Source organism: Sinocyclocheilus grahami, unplaced genomic scaffold, assembly GCF_001515645.1.
Source record: "Sinocyclocheilus grahami isolate Dianchi unplaced genomic scaffold, SAMN03320097.WGS_v1.1 scaffold54.1, whole genome shotgun sequence".
Lineage (NCBI taxonomy): Eukaryota > Metazoa > Chordata > Actinopteri > Cypriniformes > Cyprinidae > Sinocyclocheilus > Sinocyclocheilus grahami.
In genome coordinates this window covers 3096161-3115422 of record NW_015505233.1, presented here as the reverse complement: position 1 = coordinate 3115422, position 19262 = coordinate 3096161, and the positions used below count along the sequence as shown (strand labels likewise).

Below are 19262 nucleotides of genomic sequence, written 5' to 3'. Positions count from 1 at the left end.
GATTTAAAGGGGGAATTCACTGTTGGCACAATGGGCTTTTAATAAAACTCGGCTGTCTATGAAGAAGAAACTTGAAAATTCATTTGAGACTGTTGCTGTGGGGAAAAAAAGGGCTGTGGCCTTCACGTTTGCCAAAAACTTTAACACCCATAAATTAATGCTCTTTTGATTTTGGGACTACTCCTTTGTTGATCCGGCTGTCCATAGATGGGAATAAAAAAATGCTTCTACCTATAGTTTTGACAAAACGTATGTGTTTTGAGTCACCCAGCATACTTTGGCTGACAACTACATGGAGATGTCTGGGTGCAGATAATGCAGAGAAAGAGTACACATTGTTCATTTACATACTGCATCAATACAAACATTTAATTATCATTTAATTATGGCCAAAAGAGGATAATCTATTAAGGATAGGATATATAGGATAATAATGTCTTGTATATTTACAGTAGTTTGCTACCAGGTTTTTCAAAAATAACTCTTAAATATCTAACATTTAGTGCCATGGACCAAACTTTGACGAATCTTGTGCTAGTTCCATTGTATGAGACTGGTACAAAATTGTGCACCCTGAGTCCAAAAATAGTGTAAAAGCCAGCCCATCAGATTTAAATGGGTGATTTTAATCAGATAATGTTGTTTTTGCATGCAATATTAATCAGACATTTAGTGAACGGTCTGTGGGCAATGACTGCAACTAGGATCAGAGTGACTTCAAGAGTAACATCACTGCTCTTAGTGGCCTATTAAAACAACAAGCATGGTTTATGTGTATTCAGGGCACTGTCACATGAAGGCAGATGGTTTGGAAATCTTTCAAGATGCTTTGAGATGCTGACTGTATCCCTCGACTCGTTCTGTAGCTTCAGCGGTTCGAGGATTAAATCCAACAACAGCCCATGACATACTTGTTTATAAGCTTTGGATGGAGCAAGTTATTTCAGATGTGTTGAAGTTTGAATTCTTGTCAAGTGTTCAGCCAGTGGCAGCTAAAATTACACTTATGACGTTTTTTACAGATCAAAGTTGAATTATTCATTTATTGATGGGAATGGCTGAATACTGTTAGGAGAGTGCTACTTCAGACTGATTCTTTTTGGGATCAAACAGGTCTGACTGAATATTTGTTTGTGTGCCCGCAGGTCCGGGGCAGTGTGAACCTGACTGATGTCCTGTCTCCATGCCAACCAAAGTCTCAGGTCGAGGTAAACCTAAACCCTCCTGTCAGAAGGTGACCTTTCTGCCCCAATCTAAACTCTACAGGGTGAGTGACCAGAATTAATTCCCATACGCAGCACTGTTGAAAGCTAGTTTTTGTTCCCTTCTTTATTTTTAAGCTCAATTTTTCTTGCTGCAGTTTATTCCTCTGTCATGAAATTGCAGCTTAGGTGAGTCTTTGAAAATGATAGTGAAATGAATTTGATAGGGAGTAATGATTATGAAAATAACTCATTCTGACGCCTGTCTGAGTTCAGACAACTCACTTTGTGCTGATTATTACTGAAGGGCCATTAAAGGTCATATACGTTTGATTGAAGGAAATGTCAGTGAGGGAGACTTTTTGTTGAATAATTTAATCTTCATGTTCTTAAATCTTACTTTGATTCCCTCAGTGTTTCTTTCCATGTATTTTATGTAGCGAAAGACATTGTTTTGTAATATTTTCTCGTAATATATCCTCTTATCATAAAGTGGACAAAGTATTTTGACTACAAAAACTGAGCCAAAAAGGAAGGAATTTCACCAGTTTTTTTATATATGTAATGCAATGACATTTATTTTAAAGATAAAAAAACAAACTATTCATCCAACAAAATTAAAAAAACTAAAATTGTTATAAAATGTATTTAAATGGTAAAAAAGCTGAGAGAAAATGTATACACGACGGTTCAAGAGTTTGAGGCCAATAAGATGTTTTTGACACATTCAAATTATTATTATTATTAAAAATTAAAAAACAATTATTCTGTTGATTTGGTGCTTCAGAAACATTTTCTCTTATTATCAATGTTTAAAAACTGTTGTGCTGCTTATTATCTGTGGAAACGGATACATTCTGAATACTTTGATGAATAGAAAGTTAAAAGGAACAGCATTTATTTGAAATATAAATCTTCTGTGACATTATAAATGTCTTTACTATCACTTTTAATCAGTTTAATGAGTCCTTGGCAAATAAAAGCATTAATTTCTTTCAACAAAAAATTTATAAATGAATCAAAAAATCATACTGACCCCAAACTTTTGAACACTTGTGTGCATTTGTCGAAATGACTGAAGTGTGTAAACACTCTTTGGCACCGCTGTGCAATCTCTTTGTGTCCATACCTGGTTCTGAGGTGCTCAGGAAAAGCATACGGTAACTTTAATGTGTTTTGTGTTCAAATCCAAAGTAGTGATTGCTCTCCCTGTCAGAAAGGTCTCTCTCTCTGTCTCTCTGCGTGGTTGTGACCGTTAGCAGCTTGACACTGAAATCTTTGGAGCTTAATTATGGTCCTGTCACATCGGGAGAATGAAACGTTTCGATCTCTCACCGTAATCATTGAACATAAACATCAAAATCGACCCATCATTAACACCATCCGAGGTGCATGACTTTACATTGAGCGACATATGTGTGTGTTTGTGTGCTGGATGACAGTAATAGATGAGATTTATGATGGATATGGATCGCTCATCATTAAAAAAGCCTTTTGCCTCCTAAAAAGTAGAGTGGCTGTTTCAGGAATGCTATTTGTTCATACTTTGATAAATATCATCGCATTACAAGATTACCATATTCATGTACCGTGATATTTACTACTTCAAGGCACTTAAAAGAAATATTGCAGCAGTTCATTCCCATAATACTGTTAGCGAAGCTACTGAAGTTTAGTATGGTAGTGTCAGAGTATTGCAGCCTGGTATTTAAAGTGTGTTTCTTGGTCTTTTTTCAGTGTTGATGTGTGTTTGACTCACTCAGATAAATGGTATTTCCTTGATACACTCAAACAGTAAGTCAGGGATTTTTATAAACAGTCACTGAGAGCAAAACGTCTCGGGTTACTTATGTAACCATGGTTCCCTGAGGGGAACGAGACACTGCGTCCTCTAGCTTTTGTGCCATGCTGCGGACACAAGCTTCAGACGAAGAAGTGATGATGTGCGCTACCGGCGCCTATTTTGTACTAGTTGCGACGGTAGTGACGTCATGGCTGTCGCCGGCCAAACAAGTTGGTGTTTTTTCAATGTAGGCTTCAGACACGGGTCACGACGAGGGGTTCCCCATAGCGACCCCTAGAGGACGCAGTTCGAAGTTCCACGAAAGGGAACAGTGTCACGTCTTGCCATATTATCAGTTTTGTGTTGTCCTGCAAGTGGAGAATTAGACAGTATTGGACTGAAATTGTGTTGATTATTTGTGGTTGGTTAGTCAGGATAAAAGGACACCCATTGACTTTGTAGGCAGCTTCCTGTTTTTTCCCCGATCAGCTTTTAGATGTTTAGGCAACATGATTAGGGTATAAAATAATGGGACACTTTCTCAACATCTTTAATCCTCTTCTGGTGACCCGCTGAAAGATTCAGCCAGATTATTTTGCTCATCTTGATTAGATCCAAATCAGTTTTAGAGAGGCTGTGTTATGTACACATTTGATTTGGATGAATTGCTTATTTATGAATTTAAATGACCAGTGCAGTCTGTGTATTCACAGACAAATCAGGGGTCTGTCAAAATGCATTCAGTGTAGTGTCACTCAAAAAGAAATGACATACAAGTAATGCAAAATATTAATTTATTTATTTATAAGCAGTGCGGTCAGACCAGGCTTGTAGAAAATAGTCAGACTGGTGTCTGTGGTTTTAGGTAGGGCTGAGTGATGTATTTGAATATTTGGTACATGGTACAATAATAATACATTTAATACATTCACTGGTTTTAATATATCATTTTTAGCCATGAAGTTTCTGTGCCATTAGGCCAGTCTTTTGTGATTTCGGTGTTTTAAGAAATAGAATATATTAATAGCATTTCTGATTTAAATGTCAGGAACAAAAGATAGAGCTGGGCAATAAAGACTGTTAAAATATAAAATATAAAATCTATTAAAAACGCTTTTAAACTTTAAACATTAATAATAATAAGAAATATTTTTAAGAAATTAGAATGGCTGTATTTGCCACCACAGGAATATATCTATTTTAAGAATATATTAAAATAGAAAACAGATATATTAAATTGTAATAATGCTTCACATTATTACTATTTTTACTGTGTTTTTGATCAACTAAATACAGCCTTGGTGAGCATAAGAGACTTCTTTCGAAAACTACAGTGTAATTATACATACTACACACACACACAACACACACACAGTTGATTTTATTTTATTGATTAATTTGATTAAGTTTTGTTTTGTATCTGTATCATCCTGCACCTTCTATATCATGGAAGCTTTTCACTCAGCATTGATTTTGTTCCTGTAGAATACTGTTTGTTGCTACTTCAGCCTCTCTTTGAGTGTGTCTCTTCATCTTTGTCTTATCGTGTACATTGTCCATGCTGAGATATGGCCTGAACTTTCTGCAAAGTTGCCCCGTGTTTCAAACAGATAAGACTGACATGTATCAGGTTTTCTTAAGGCTTCAGCACAGAGGCTGATGTGAGTTGAGTCTCTTTTGCCTCCAGTTACTGACAGCACGGAGCGAAAAACCCCCAGCATTGCTTTTCATATCTGAAATGAAGCTCTGCCATTTGAGCACGTTCTCATTTGATATACACAGACCTCCCCCGCATCTGTCTGGATTCTCCAGGTGTGTGTGTGTGTGTGTGTGTGTGTGTTGGTTCATCCACTATCAGGGATTAATTAACACTCTGAAAGGGGAAGACTGGAGGGAGGTAGAGAGTGTCCAGTGCTGAGAGGAAAAGATGGATTGCGACGAGGGGAGAAGTGCAATAGAGCAAAAAAGAAAGAGGGCGGTGAGCCGTTGATGGGCGAATGAGTCTGCGATGGGATTTAATTGGCTGCTTGTACAGGCTGCAGGGTATTGTACCTGCCTGTCACACTAACACACCATAGAGTAAAGTTTAAGTGTGTGAGGCTGCATATATGTGAGTTTGAACATGCTATTGGCAAACATGACATATAGACCTTAACTTAAAGGAATAGTTCATTGAAAAATGAAAATTCATGTACTCTCCCTTATATTGTTCCAAACTTTTATGAATTTCTTTTTTCTGCATGTTAACAGTGTTATTATAATATTTTTATGTACTATTATGGTATTTGAATTAGCTGTTATTTTCAGTGTATTATTTTAATTTTAACGAAAACTTTTAGTAAATTTTTTAAGCTTTTCTCAATTTATTATTATTTTCTATTTAGCTTAAATTTTTTTTTATTTTGTTTTTATTGGTATTTTTATTGGAAATTATTGAAAGAGGGGCGTTTTAGTCGTTTTTGTACTGTTATTTCAGCATTTCTGATTTTTAAGTTTTTCATCCAGTATTTATTTTTTATTTCAGCTTTGTTTCAGTTTGTCATGCAGTTTTTATATTTTATTTCAGCTTTGTTTTAATTAACAAAAACAATTTTAATAGGTTCAGTTGACAGTAACAATCTGTGAAACAATACAAAGGAATTTTTTTTTTGGCGTGAACTATGCCTTTTAAAAGTCAACATTTGGGGCTTTCATAATTTATAATAATTGATAGTTTTCATAATTTAGAAACATGCATGTTTTAGTAGCTAATCATACTCTGTGTATGGTGTATTATTCATTGTCATTCTCTGTGTTACATTGTTCCCCTGACTAATTCCAATTTTTCTGAGAAGCTGAAAACTCATTTGACTCTCTGGTTGATTGGGTTCAGTCATAAGCAACTTTATCACAGAAAGGCATGCATAATGCCATAGTTTTGCCCCACTGGCACAAGGCCACGTTCACTATTGAACCTCATGCTTCTCAGCCAATCACATCACAGCATCCTCCTAAGCATGACAAGGAGAAAGTTTATCCCCAAAGACATTATGTTACGACAAACACACACACACACGCATGCTGCCCACCACTACCACGACTCCATAAAAAATGATCACCACTGTTGAAATGGGTAATTATGGAAAGAGGGGAATAATTTTGGTTTATTTATGTCAGTCACGCTTGCTACACTCTGTCTTTTGGCTTCGACAGGAACTGCAGCGCAGAGTGTATGCCAGGAATGCGTTTCTAACAGAGCGGGAATAATCACATTGAACTGCCGGCCTGCATGAGTAAATAGCATTGAACACAGTGTGCTGAAAAATTGTGTTTACTTGACGCCACTAAATGCCTCCAAACGCTTCGATTATCCAACGGTAATTCTGCCTCTTGCAAAGATCAAATCTCATTTATCAGTGTTTAATGGTGCTGTACTGTATATCATGGTAGACCAGATTTTTACATTTTCGGGAGAAAATGAGTCAGTGGCGCTCATCACCACAATCCTGCCACTGATGTGCAGTTTTATTTTTATTGTATGATTGTTTTAGGTGGTTGTTTACTGGCATAACCCATAAGAGCCAAAGTGATTTTTCTAGTTTCAGATATGACCCAGGTTCCTCCTTTAACGTAAGTCTATTTTACCAAAAATATATTTTATTAAACAGTATAGTATATAGTAGGGCTGTGCAATATATCGAAATATCGCAAATGTACATATCGCTACAGCTTGCAATATTTGGGGCCATGAACAAAAGACAAAGAGAAAATCACTCACTGCTTTTACCTAAATAACTTTTGTAGCTTAAATAAGAATCAGTGCATATTGAATTCAAAGAGTAAATATTACGCATTGTTTTATTTTTCCTTTTTATTATTCAGTTCCTAAACTCATGTTAAAATGATTACACTAATGTTAAAATTACATTTTTATGTAATGCTTGAGTAAAACATTACCGTTCACTTTCAGAAGTTGTTGTTGGGGTGCTTTCTTATTAGAATCAGAATCAGAATGAGCTTTATTCAGTGTGCGCAAACACAAGGAATTTGTTGTGGTTTTACAGGAACTCTTGGTACATACATACATACATACATACAAATAACCATATATAAATATAACACAAGATAGTTATAGAAGTTCACAGAACTGACTCAGCAACAGCTGAGTAAAACTGTTTCATCTGAGGATGTGGCACTTCACTAAGCATTATCGTATCGCATATCGAATATAACATTATTTAATGAGTTATCGCATATCGCATTTTTCTTCAATATCGCACAGCCCTAGTATAGTATATTAATGTACTGCATATATTATCTTAAATGGAAATATTCAGCTTTATCCCACAACCCTGTTACTGGTTATTTTTCACCATATTGTTCTGACTCTTACTTGGCAGGCAGACAACTACATTTATTAATGTTTTTTTATTTATTTATTAAGTATTTCAGTTTAGCAATAAATACAAGCCAATATTTGCTCAAATGAGTAGATTGGATTTGATTTTACATTATGTATATCCAGTTCAATGTTGGTTTATTGCTAGAAAATTGTAAAATATATATATATATGTTTACCAATTTTCAATTACATTTTACCAATTTTCCAACTGTATTCATTTCTTAAAATGTATTTTGTATTCATTTACTTTTTTGTGAGCGGGAAAAACAGCTAATGTAGTTTAAATTTGAATTGAATAGAAAATTGAATTGAGTCTAAGACACTATTTTGAACTGTAGTAATGGAAAGTGCCAGTAATAGTGAATAGCTTGCCTTAGCAGATGGTGTTATATACAGTTAAAATCAAATTCATGAACTGTGAGGCCAAGTGCCTTTAAATGCCTGTTTAATTAGGGTTACCTATAGACTAATAACCTATCGCAATGAAATGAATGGCATGAAAGAAAGGTCACATCATCACAGTTCAGCAACACCAGAGACATCCAGCAAACTTTGAAAAGCTCATTTGAATATTCTACATATCCGTGGACGACTCACTGAACAGATGGTGGAAGGCAAAGTTAGATTATTCGTTTGAAATGAGAGACAGACAGACAAACAGACAGACAGATAATGGTATGTGCATGTGTGTGTGTCATAATTGAAGTTTCTTGAGGCATAGAATAGGATCTGCTCTGAATAAGCTCATGTTTTGCCTCCAGAGGTAAATTCCTCATCTTCACAGGTGCTTTCACCTGCACCTGTTATCTTTTCATCCACTTGGATGGATTTCAATGTCCACGTGTCTCTCTCTCTCTTCATATCCTCTTTTCTCTATTCACACACTCAGTTCGTCTGGACTGGCATTGTGCACACACTTTGGCAGGTATTATTGTGCAGGTGAAAAAATTGTGTGTGTGTCATAAAATCTTTAACAGAAGGCCGTTTTTGTGTGATGTTTTTCAAGTGTGTTCAATAAATCCATCACTCAAACCACAACAGTTCCATGCTGCTCTTTCTCACTCAGTTAAAATCTAAACCATTTTATTCAACCTTTGTTTGACGTCACTCCTTCCTCCTCCCTTCACTGAAGTTTTTATCTTTCTGTGTTTTGTCAAACATACAGTATTTGGTAATTAAGTTGAAACACTTTGTCAGAGATCGCAGAGCACAATTTGACAGACTGAATCTTCCCCTAGATGCTTTCCCTTTTGATCATCTGAGATGTGAGATAGCAGGATTTCACAGAGCACAGGCATTGTGATTTACGTGTCAAATTTTGAGCAGACGCTGCGGTTTGAATTAGTTGAAATGGATTGAACATTTCATCCAGGGTCACTTGGTTCATTTCATTCTTAGGGTAAATGAACAGGTCAGTTGAGCTGATGTTGGATTGTTGCAAGAGAATTGACAAGCATGGAGCAGTGTGTTTCAAACGTGTCCTTGCTGAATAACAGTATTAAGGTTACTTTAAAAAAAAATGTATTATGTGTGACTGCCTTCAGTTCTTATTGTGCAAACCCTGCATCAGTCCCATCTGACAGATGGAGGATCCCTGTCCTTGTAATATAATATTAATAACAGAAACTACCATATTCTTGACAACTGACACAGTGAAAGATACAACTGCTGAAAGAGACCGTTTCAGGTCACTGCTTGAGAATGAAATGCCTTTACTCTGTGCAAATATAACTGAGGTTCACTGAGAAAAACACACTCGATCCACATCCTACATCGGTTCAGTGAAAGATGGAGTTTCTGTTATTTCTCTTAATGTATACAAGAGGATAGAAGGGCAGAGATGATGGCATGTAGACAGAATCCAACACTGAATTGAAAAACTTCAATTCACTTCTTTCTTTTCTTGATAAAATGGTGAAGTGAGCTAGTAAAGTTATTACTTTTTGGCACCTGTGTTACATAATCACAAATTGTTTTATCCTGAAGTAGTAATTGGAATAAATGCAATTTAAACTTACCCTGGGAGGCAGTTGATTTTGCCATTTTCGTCAATAATTCTGTACTAAATGACTCATTCTCTCATTTTGGTTTTATGTGAAATTAGTCCCTAAATGGTTGTCCCCACCACACCAACTCATGAACAGATGCTTCACCCTCGCTACAATTCAATCTCATTATATAACGCTTTCATTTATTTTTCAACCTGGGTTTGGCTTGAGTGCTACTCATGTCTTTAATAAGCATTTTAAATACCTCCGGTATTTCATTGTATTCTTCTTATGATGTGTTATGACAGTTTATCTCAAACTGATTGACTGTAAGCGATTTGTCTTAATTTCAAGGTAATTTTATACGAATCGATCAAGACTTGCTGAATATGCTTTGACAGTGATGCAGCATTGTTACAGCGCTTTCCAAGGTAACAACTTCAATTTAACATTATTATCGTTAAATCTGTCATAAAAAGCCATAAGCTGTCTGAATCAACTTGTTGTCATGGAGAGAAGGGCTAGTTGTAATTAGCCTAATGACAGAAAGGAAGAGGCCACAGTGGAAGCCAGACAATTATCGCATTATGCTAATGTGAACTAAGACCATTAAGGCAACTAGCATGGAGTAGAAATATCATTGTTTCCTTCTAAATACCTCTGACCGACATTAAATGTCTCCCAGCCGTAATGACTGCTCTTCATCAGTCCTGACCACAACAACATTAACTTTCCCTGCTTAATCAAGGCCTTTTTAAGGTTCAAGTAATCTTGGAGACATGATGTCAAGCCAAAAACTTTCAGTTCAATTTAACAAGGTGTGAATGCACTGATAGAGCACAGTAAGTATTTATTATTGTAATTCGTTATTATTCAGTGCAAACACACCTCCTTTATATGTAAATTTGAGTCGTTACAGATTAAACGTTATTCGCAAAACTCGCACCGTTTCATTTAAAAGAGGTGTTTGTGTACATTTCCAGTTAATTAAGGAAGCAGTGATTCATCAAATGATGATCAATTAATGGAGAAAAGCATTATAAGTAGGCATATACTGTAAGTGTAGAGGTTTCCTGGCGTGTTTCTAGATGTCTTACAGTCCCAGTAAAGTATGCCATATCTTGGTAGTCTGCTGCATTTATCTCAACCTAGCACTAAAAATGGCCGGCAAGGTCAGAAAATTGCGTTGAGCAGAATTAGTCTTTGCATTTGTGCCATTGCATTGATTTGCATGCTTCTTTTAATAAATTGTGTGATAAAAACAATGCATCCAGTGTGTGCAAATAAACATCTGTGATTAATTCTTTGTGAATTTTCTGAACATTTTTATATGTGACAGTTAGCAGCTGTGAGCTTATCTGTTTATTCAGAGTCATGCATCATTCAAGCATAAATAATGGATGCAGCAGACGGAGGTTGCATATTGTGAAGAGGATAATTCACTGAGAAGATGTTTAGTGTGATGAAAAGACCCTCTTCAGGGGACCCCTCATTTCACATTCAGCTTAGATTTCCAAGAACCCCACATATTTATGTTTTTACTCATGATGACTTTGCTCGGAAAGGGTTAGTTATTGTCATAATCACATGCCCTGTGACTTACAGATGTTTATTATAGGTTAGTCAGACATTCATCTTTGTGAGAGCTGTGACTTTTGAAAAACAATTGTCTTTTGAGAAACAGTCATCTGAGAAAATATGGCAATTGTGGCACAGGGATGAATTGTGGATCTGCACTGCAATCTGAAAAGGGATATTATTGCACCGTAAGTCATATGATGTAAATAACAGCCCCCCAAAGGTGTGTTATGACTGCAGTTCAAACACGCCATTATGCTGAATCATCATCTCTCAACTTTTGGTTTTGTTCAAAAACTTTCTGATGAAAACTAATGCTTTTCATTTACAGTGCTGCCTTTTGGAGGGAAACCTTTAAAATCCTGAAGATCTGAATTGATGATTCTGGCTTTAATTAGTATAGCCTGTTTTAGTGATCACATCAATTCTTTACAGGCTATGCTAATCTATGCCAGAATTAGCAATGCATGTGGGACGGACTTACTCTTCGCTTATGGGCGTATACTTACACTATAACAGTATATATACAATATAACAGCTCAGTACTTTTGCAAAACGTCTTCTTTTTCAGAATAAAGAAAGTTGTACGGGTTTGGAACAACATAAGGGTGAGTAAATGATGACAGAATTGTCATTTTTGGGTGAACTAATTCTTTAAGATTTTTTTTCTCTCTTGCTCACTGCACATTTTACACCCTAAGATATTAAAAGTAAGCATTTACACCTCACTTACAGAGCTACTATATTCCATACGCACTGAGGGCCTTAATCTCATTCAGTGTAGGTATTTGTGTGATTACCAGACCCAAAATTGTACAATACCACCAATAAGAAGGACAAAGCCAAAATATAAAGGCATTTTCCCTAGCAAGATGTCCAATCCATTGTACTCGTCACCTTATCAGTGGCCCGAGATTAGGTAGTTTTGTCCACTGACCAGAAACATGACACAAAGAAGACCTCATACAGACAAGAGCTGTGTGTCATCGCCTGTCAGATGGTAATCTCCATGCAGTCCTGACTCAATGTTATAGGGGCGGCAATGAACCTAAAAATTTTTTTTTTATTTGGGTCAGGCTTCAGCCCTGATCTAAGAGCATTTTTTTCATTAACCCAGGAGGTCAAAGGTCATCAGTTCGGTGAATGGCCCTTGGAAAGTAATTTAACACCTTTGGAGAAGTCATTATCAGTTGTTTGAATGATTTCTGCGTATAGTGGGTCGATACCTCTCTGGCGTCCCTCCAAACTCGTGTCATGCTCCGGTGCACATGGACATGTTCCCAACATGTGTGTGGAGTGGCTTCACATTCCAAAAAAGCTTTAGTCCAGCTGAATTTGTCAAAATCAAAAGGAAAAAGCCAAGTCTCAAATATGCTTAACAGTTTTGTTATTCTTCCTTTTTAAGAGCAAAATAATAAATTATTTGTACTGTAAATTTTTATTTGTTCATTCTACCTTTTTATTCGCCCTCTGTAATCTCTCTCGGCCAGACTTTTCTTCGCATTAACCTTCCCTGCGGCACTCAGGAGAAATCGTCTTGGGAAAGGAGCCATAGTCCTAATTACTTAACCATGTTTTGTCCTTTGGCGCTATTGACAGGTGATATTAGTAGACATTCCCTTGTGTGCCTGAACCCAGATCGGCTTTACGGCCTCATCACATATCTGATCTAGACAGGGCTTCTGATCTCAGATCAGCCTGAAATGTCCACCTCTGCCCGGTAACAGATTGGCATTTGAGTGGCAGAGCAAAAGGCTGTGAGCGTCTGTAGGCAGCTGGTACACACCCCTGGCATCCAGGTCCATGAATGTTAATGTGGCGCTGTAAAGCCCACGGGTACCAGATCTCTCCGCAGTGGGATCACCCAAATTTACATACCCCGTCAGTCATAATATTTCCTACTTAAAGGGATAGAGACCTAAGCGGGCATGGGCTGCAGAAAAGAGGAATAACTCTTGTATTTACCTGGTTTTTATAAAGGGAATTTGCATTTCGCTGCAGGGCTTATATCAGAGTCAGAGTAGCTTTATTGTCATTCCAGCTCTATATAGTAGGTATACAGTGAAACGAGACAGCGTTTCTCCAGGACCAAGGTGCTACATAGACAAAAAACACAGAACACAGGACTACAAAGAAACTAAACTGGACATAATTAAATTATATTAAATAGACTAAGTAAAAGTTAAATAATAACTAAGAAGACTATTAACAAAAAAAAATTTGTTTTACGTTTTTGAGAGTAAACATAAACCAGTAAACATAAACTAGGCTTGATGACGTATGCAGCCTGCAAATGGGACCTCCGGAGGATGCAGCCTTCCGTTTGAGAAACGGCCAATGTATTGTTCTATGACGTTTTTTCTTTTATGTCGTTAAAGGGGAGTAATATCATGAGAAACTGAATTTCCTTGATCTTTTGAGATAAAAGAGTTCATTAACTATGAAAGCACACTGTTAGTTTCAGAGCTTAAATCTTCTTTCCCAGTCCAACAGGTCCATATTTGTAATTAGCCTAATGACAGAAAGGAAGAGGCCACAGTGGAAGCCAGACAATTATCGCATTATGCTAATGTGAACTAAGACCATTAAGGCAACTAGCATGGAGTAGAAATATCATTGTTTCCTTCTAAATACCTCTGACTGACATTACATGTCCAACAACATTAACTTTCCCTGCTTAATCAAGGCCTTTTTAAGGTTCAAGTAATCTTGGAGACATGATGTCAAGCCAAAAACTTTCAGTTCAATTTAACAAGGTGTGAATGCACTGATAGAGCACAGTAAGTATTTATTATTGTAATTCGTTATTATTCAGTGCAAACACACCTCCTTTATATGTAAATTTGAGTCGTTACAGATTAAACGTTATTCGCAAAACTCGCACCGTTTCATTTAAAAGAGGTGTTTGTGTACATTTCCAGTTAATTATGGATGCAGTGATTCATCAAATGATGATCAATTAATGGAGAAAAGCATTATAAGTAGGCATATACTGTAAGTGTAGATGTTTCCTGGCGTGTTTCTAGATGTCTTACAGTCCCAGTAAAGTATGCTATATCTTGGTAGTCTGCTGCATTTATCTCAACCTAGCACTAAAAATGGCCGGCAAGGTCAGAAAATTGCGTTGAGCAGAATTAGTCTTTGCATTTGTGCCATTGCATTGATTTGCATGCTTCTTTTAATAAATTGTGTGATAAAAACAATGCATCCAGTGTGTGCAAATAAACATCTGTGATTAATTCTTTGTGAATTTTCTGAACATTTTTATATGTGACAGTTAGCAGCTGTGAGCTTATCTGTTTATTCAGAGTCATGCATCATTCAAGCATAAATAATGGATGCAGCAGACGGAGGTTGCATATTGTGAAGAGGATAATTCACTGAGAAGATGTTTAGTGTGATGAAAAGACCCTCTTCAGGGGACCCCTCACATTCAGCTTAGATTTCCAAGAACCCCACATATTTATGTTTTTACTCATGATGACTTTGCTCGGAAAGGGTTAGTTATTGTCATAATCACATGCCCTGTGACTTACAGATGTTTATTATAGGTTAGTCAGACATTCATCTTTGTGAGAGCTGTGACTTTTGAAAAACAATTGTCTTTTGAGAAACAGTCATCTGAGAAAATATGGCAATTGTGGCACAGGGATGAATTGTGGATCTGCACTGCAATCTGAAAAGGGATATTATTGCACCGTAAGTCATATGATGTAAATAACAGCCCCCCAAAGGTGTGTTATGACTGCAGTTCAAACACGCCATTATGCTGAATCATCATCTCTCAACTTTTGGTTTTGTTCAAAAACTTTCTGATGAAAACTAATGCTTTTCATTTACAGTGCTGCCTTTTGGAGGGAAACCTTTAAAATCCTGAAGATCTGAATTGATGATTCTGGCTTTAATTAGTATAGCCTGTTTTAGTGATCACATCAATTCTTTACAGGCTATGCTAATCTATGCCAGAATTAGCAATGCATGTGGGACGGACTTACTCTTCGCTTATGGGCGTATACTTACACTATAACAGTATATATACAATATAACAGCTCAGTACTTTTGCAAAACGTCTTCTTTTTCAGAATAAAGAAAGTTGTACGGGTTTGGAACAACATAAGGGTGAGTAAATGATGACAGAATTGTCATTTTTGGGTGAACTAATTCTTTAAGATTTTTTTTCTCTCTTGCTCACTGCACATTTTACACCCTAAGATATTAAAAGTAAGCATTTACACCTCACTTACAGAGCTACTATATTCCATACGCACTGAGGGCCTTAATCTCATTCAGTGTAGGTATTTGTGTGATTACCAGACCCAAAATTGTACAATACCACCAATAAGAAGGACAAAGCCAAAATATAAAGGCATTTTCCCTAGCAAGATGTCCAATCCATTGTACTCGTGTCGTCACCTTATCAGTGGCCCGAGATTAGGTAGTTTTGTCCACTGACCAGAAACATGACACAAAGAGGACCTCATACAGACAAGAGCTGTGTGTCATCGCCTGTCAGATGGTAATCTCCATGCAGTCCTGACTCAATGTTATAGGGGCGGCAATGAACCTAAAAAATTTTTTTTTATTTGGGTCAGGCTTCAGCCCTGATCTAAGAGCATTTTTTTCATTAACCCAGGAGGTCAAAGGTCATCAGTTCGGTGAATGGCCCTTGGAAAGTAATTTAACACCTTTGGAGAAGTCATTATCAGTTGTTTGAATGATTTCTGCGTATAGTGGGTCGATACCTCTCTGGCGTCCCTCCAAACTCGTGTCATGCTCCGGTGCACATGGACATGTTCCCAACATGTGTGTGGAGTGGCTTCACATTCCAAAAAAGCTTTAGTCCAGCTGAATTTGTCAAAATCAAAAGGAAAAAGCCAAGTCTCAAATATGCTTAACAGTTTTGTTATTCTTCCTTTTTAAGAGCAAAATAATAAATTATTTGTACTGTAAATTTTTATTTGTTCATTCTACCTTTTTATTCGCCCTCTGTAATCTCTCTCGGCCAGACTTTTCTTCGCATTAACCTTCCCTGCGGCACTCAGGAGAAATCGTCTTGGGAAAGGAGCCATAGTCCTAATTACTTAACCATGTTTTGTCCTTTGGCGCTATTGACAGGTGATATTAGTAGACATTCCCTTGTGTGCCTGAACCCAGATCGGCTTTACGGCCTCATCACATATCTGATCTAGACAGGGCTTCTGATCTCAGATCAGCCTGAAATGTCCACCTCTGCCCGGTAACAGATTGGCATTTGAGTGGCAGAGCAAAAGGCTGTGAGCGTCTGTAGGCAGCTGGTACACACCCCTGGCATCCAGGTCCATGAATGTTAATGTGGCGCTGTAAAGCCCACGGGTACCAGATCTCTCCGCAGTGGGATCACCCAAATTTACATACCCCGTCAGTCATAATATTTCCTACTTAAAGGGATAGAGACCTAAGCGGGCATGGGCTGCAGAAAAGAGGAATAACTCTTGTATTTACCTGGTTTTTATAAAGGGAATTTGCATTTCGCTGCAGGGCTTATATCAGAGTCAGAGTAGCTTTATTGTCATTCCAGCTCTATATAGTAGGTATACAGTGAAACGAGACAGCGTTTCTCCAGGACCAAGGTGCTACATAGACAAAAAACACAGAACACAGGACTACAAAGAAACTAAACTGGACATAATTAAATTATATTAAATAGACTAAGTAAAAGTTAAATAATAACTAAGAAGACTATTAACAAAAAAAAATTTGTTTTACGTTTTTGAGAGTAAACATAAACCAGTAAACATAAACTAGGCTTGATGACGTATGCAGCCTGCAAATGGGACCTCCGGAGGATGCAGCCTTCCGTTTGAGAAACGGCCAATGTATTGTTCTATGACGTTTTTTCTTTTATGTCGTTAAAGGGGAGTAATATCATGAGAAACTGAATTTCCTTGATCTTTTGAGATAAAAGAGTTCATTAACTATGAAAGCACACTGTTAGTTTCAGAGCTTAAATCTTCTTTCCCAGTCCAACAGGTCCATATTTTGAAACAGAGCTGCACTCCAAAGTCCTTGGATTTTTTAAAGTCAGAAACCTGAAAACATGACTACTTTTCAAGATTCAGAATTTGCCAGTCATAATGATTGTAATATTGAAAATGCAATAGAAATGATCTCCGAACACTATAATGATAAGATTAAGATATGGAAATGTTTGCCAAAAATTGTCCGTTTCTCAAACAGAAGGCTGCATTCTTTGGAGGTCGCATTTGTAGGCTGCATACATCATAATGAAGATATTATTTTAGACTATTAACAGTTATAAATTTGACCATTATTCTTAGCTATGCGTAAATTGTTGTAATATGCTAATGACCCGCAAATATAATGCTCAGTTAACTGAAATAAACCAGGCTTGATGACGTATGCAGCCTGCAAATGCGACCTCCGGAGGATGCAGAAACGGCCAATGTGTTGTTCCTGGCTTCATATCCACTTCCTGTATCCATTTAAATGATCCAAACATTAGGAAAAATTGGCTAACGTTTTTTATTTTATTTTATCAGTGTCCCGGTAATTTATTTGTAATTGCAAGGGTCAGAGAGGCTGGAAATATTTATTACAAACTAAATTATTTCTCCACAAAAAACTTTGAATAGTATAATAAGCAAGGGGGAAAAGCATGATTTGATTCCTTGAGGAATTGAAATTAAGTCATCATCTATGTTTTATCACTTGTCCTGCACACTATGACTGGCTTCTCAGCTTCAAAGAACCTATCAACATCTTTTTCTCTTGGTTTATACTTCATATTGTGATAATAAACTCATATCAGGTTACCTAGTTTGTAAAATAATTCCCCAAATTTCTTTTCGTCGTTCATAAAGTTGTTAGTATTTGAGTTTAAACATGTGGCAATCCTTATTCTCTAAGCAATCAGGTCTCTCAGCGGTCCATTACATCTTGCTGGAACTGTTTATGCATTCAGAACTAATTAAGGGTTTCATACAGGGACCCATTTATTTGCAATATAAATTTATTTATTTTCCTTCTCAACTCCTTCGAAATGTGTATGTGCTCATTTTTGTTCCTGACAGGCCGTTAGTGGATGTGCTGGTGTCTTGATTGCTAAACATTTTTTCAAAAGTTTTTTTTTTAACCTGCCGTGTGAAGTCTGGACTTCTGTTTGGGATATTATGAGAAGATGAGATTTGAGGCATTGGAGCACGTTAGCCTTATGGCTCTCTGTGTGTGCCTGATTAAAATAGAGATAAGCTAGCAGTGTGAACTGTGAAGTACACCCTTGCCACAATTTAATGGACAGGACAAAGCAAATAAGCAAAAAAGAAGAGAGGAATTTGAATTTGTTTGGAATTTGTATCTCAGTTTGATTTGGGCTTTGTTATAAATTTGAAATAAATAATTACAAATAAATGGAATTGAAATTTGAAAGTAAAAATTGTCATATTTTCTCACCTTCATGTCATTCCAAACTTGTGTGACTTCTGTGAAAACTGACTAATGTTCTCGTTCTTTTACATACAGTTATAATAAATTAGGAGCTTTTAAGCTACAGAAAGGATGCAAAAGCGTCATAAACCTGTTGTAACAAATCAGCTCATGGGAAATATGAATAATTAACCATAACTAGTTATAATTAATTATGAATATTTTAGATCCGCTGTAGATATTTAGCTGACCTCTCAGGGTCACCTGTCTTGTCAATTCTAAGAACGTTAATTTCCTGGTTAAGGGAAATAACTTTCTTACTGTACAATTCTACAAAAGCTTGTAGCATAAATCCGCATGATTAAGTGACTCCAGTTATAAGCAAACAATGAACCACGTCAAGTGTGATACAAGTAAGGTTTTATTAACTACATAAACACTTAAACTAGTCTAACATACTACATAAACACATAAACTGGTCTAACATCCTACATAAACACATAAACTGGTCTAACATACACACACACACACACACACACACACACACACACACATACAGTTGGTATAGGAAAGGGTTAAAGCTTAACTCAGTACAGAAAGAGGCATAAGGAATGAAAATTTATGAAACCATTTGCATATTCAGCAGATCTACACCTGGGGATACGTCAGATTCTCAGTTCAAACACACCTTGTAAAAAGGTGTAACTGATACTTAATATATCAATTAATAAGACTAAGTTTGATACTTGCAAGTCTCGTCTGTCTGAAAATAGATTCCTGATGCAATCTTAAGGCCCAAGATCTTGCTGAAGTTAGTTGATGAGAAAGAACCAGTTTGAGTCAGAGAATCTTGATTGAAATGGAAAGGACAAGGCCGAAGCCTGGCGCGAGCTTAGGGTTACCGGGAG

At 36.7% G+C, this 19262-nt stretch overlaps 1 protein-coding gene across 1 annotated transcript in view; it reads left to right on the top strand.

Moving 5' to 3' along the window:
• The first annotated feature begins 1155 nt into the window (after window positions 1-1155).
• chrm3a (cholinergic receptor, muscarinic 3a) overlaps window positions 1156-19262 on the top strand; it is a 66562-nt gene continuing 48455 nt past the window's right edge. The window contains exon 1 of the mRNA XM_016269720.1: window positions 1156-1267. The gene's annotated coding sequence lies outside the window, so the exon portion shown is untranslated. The remainder of the gene's footprint in view (window positions 1268-19262) is intronic.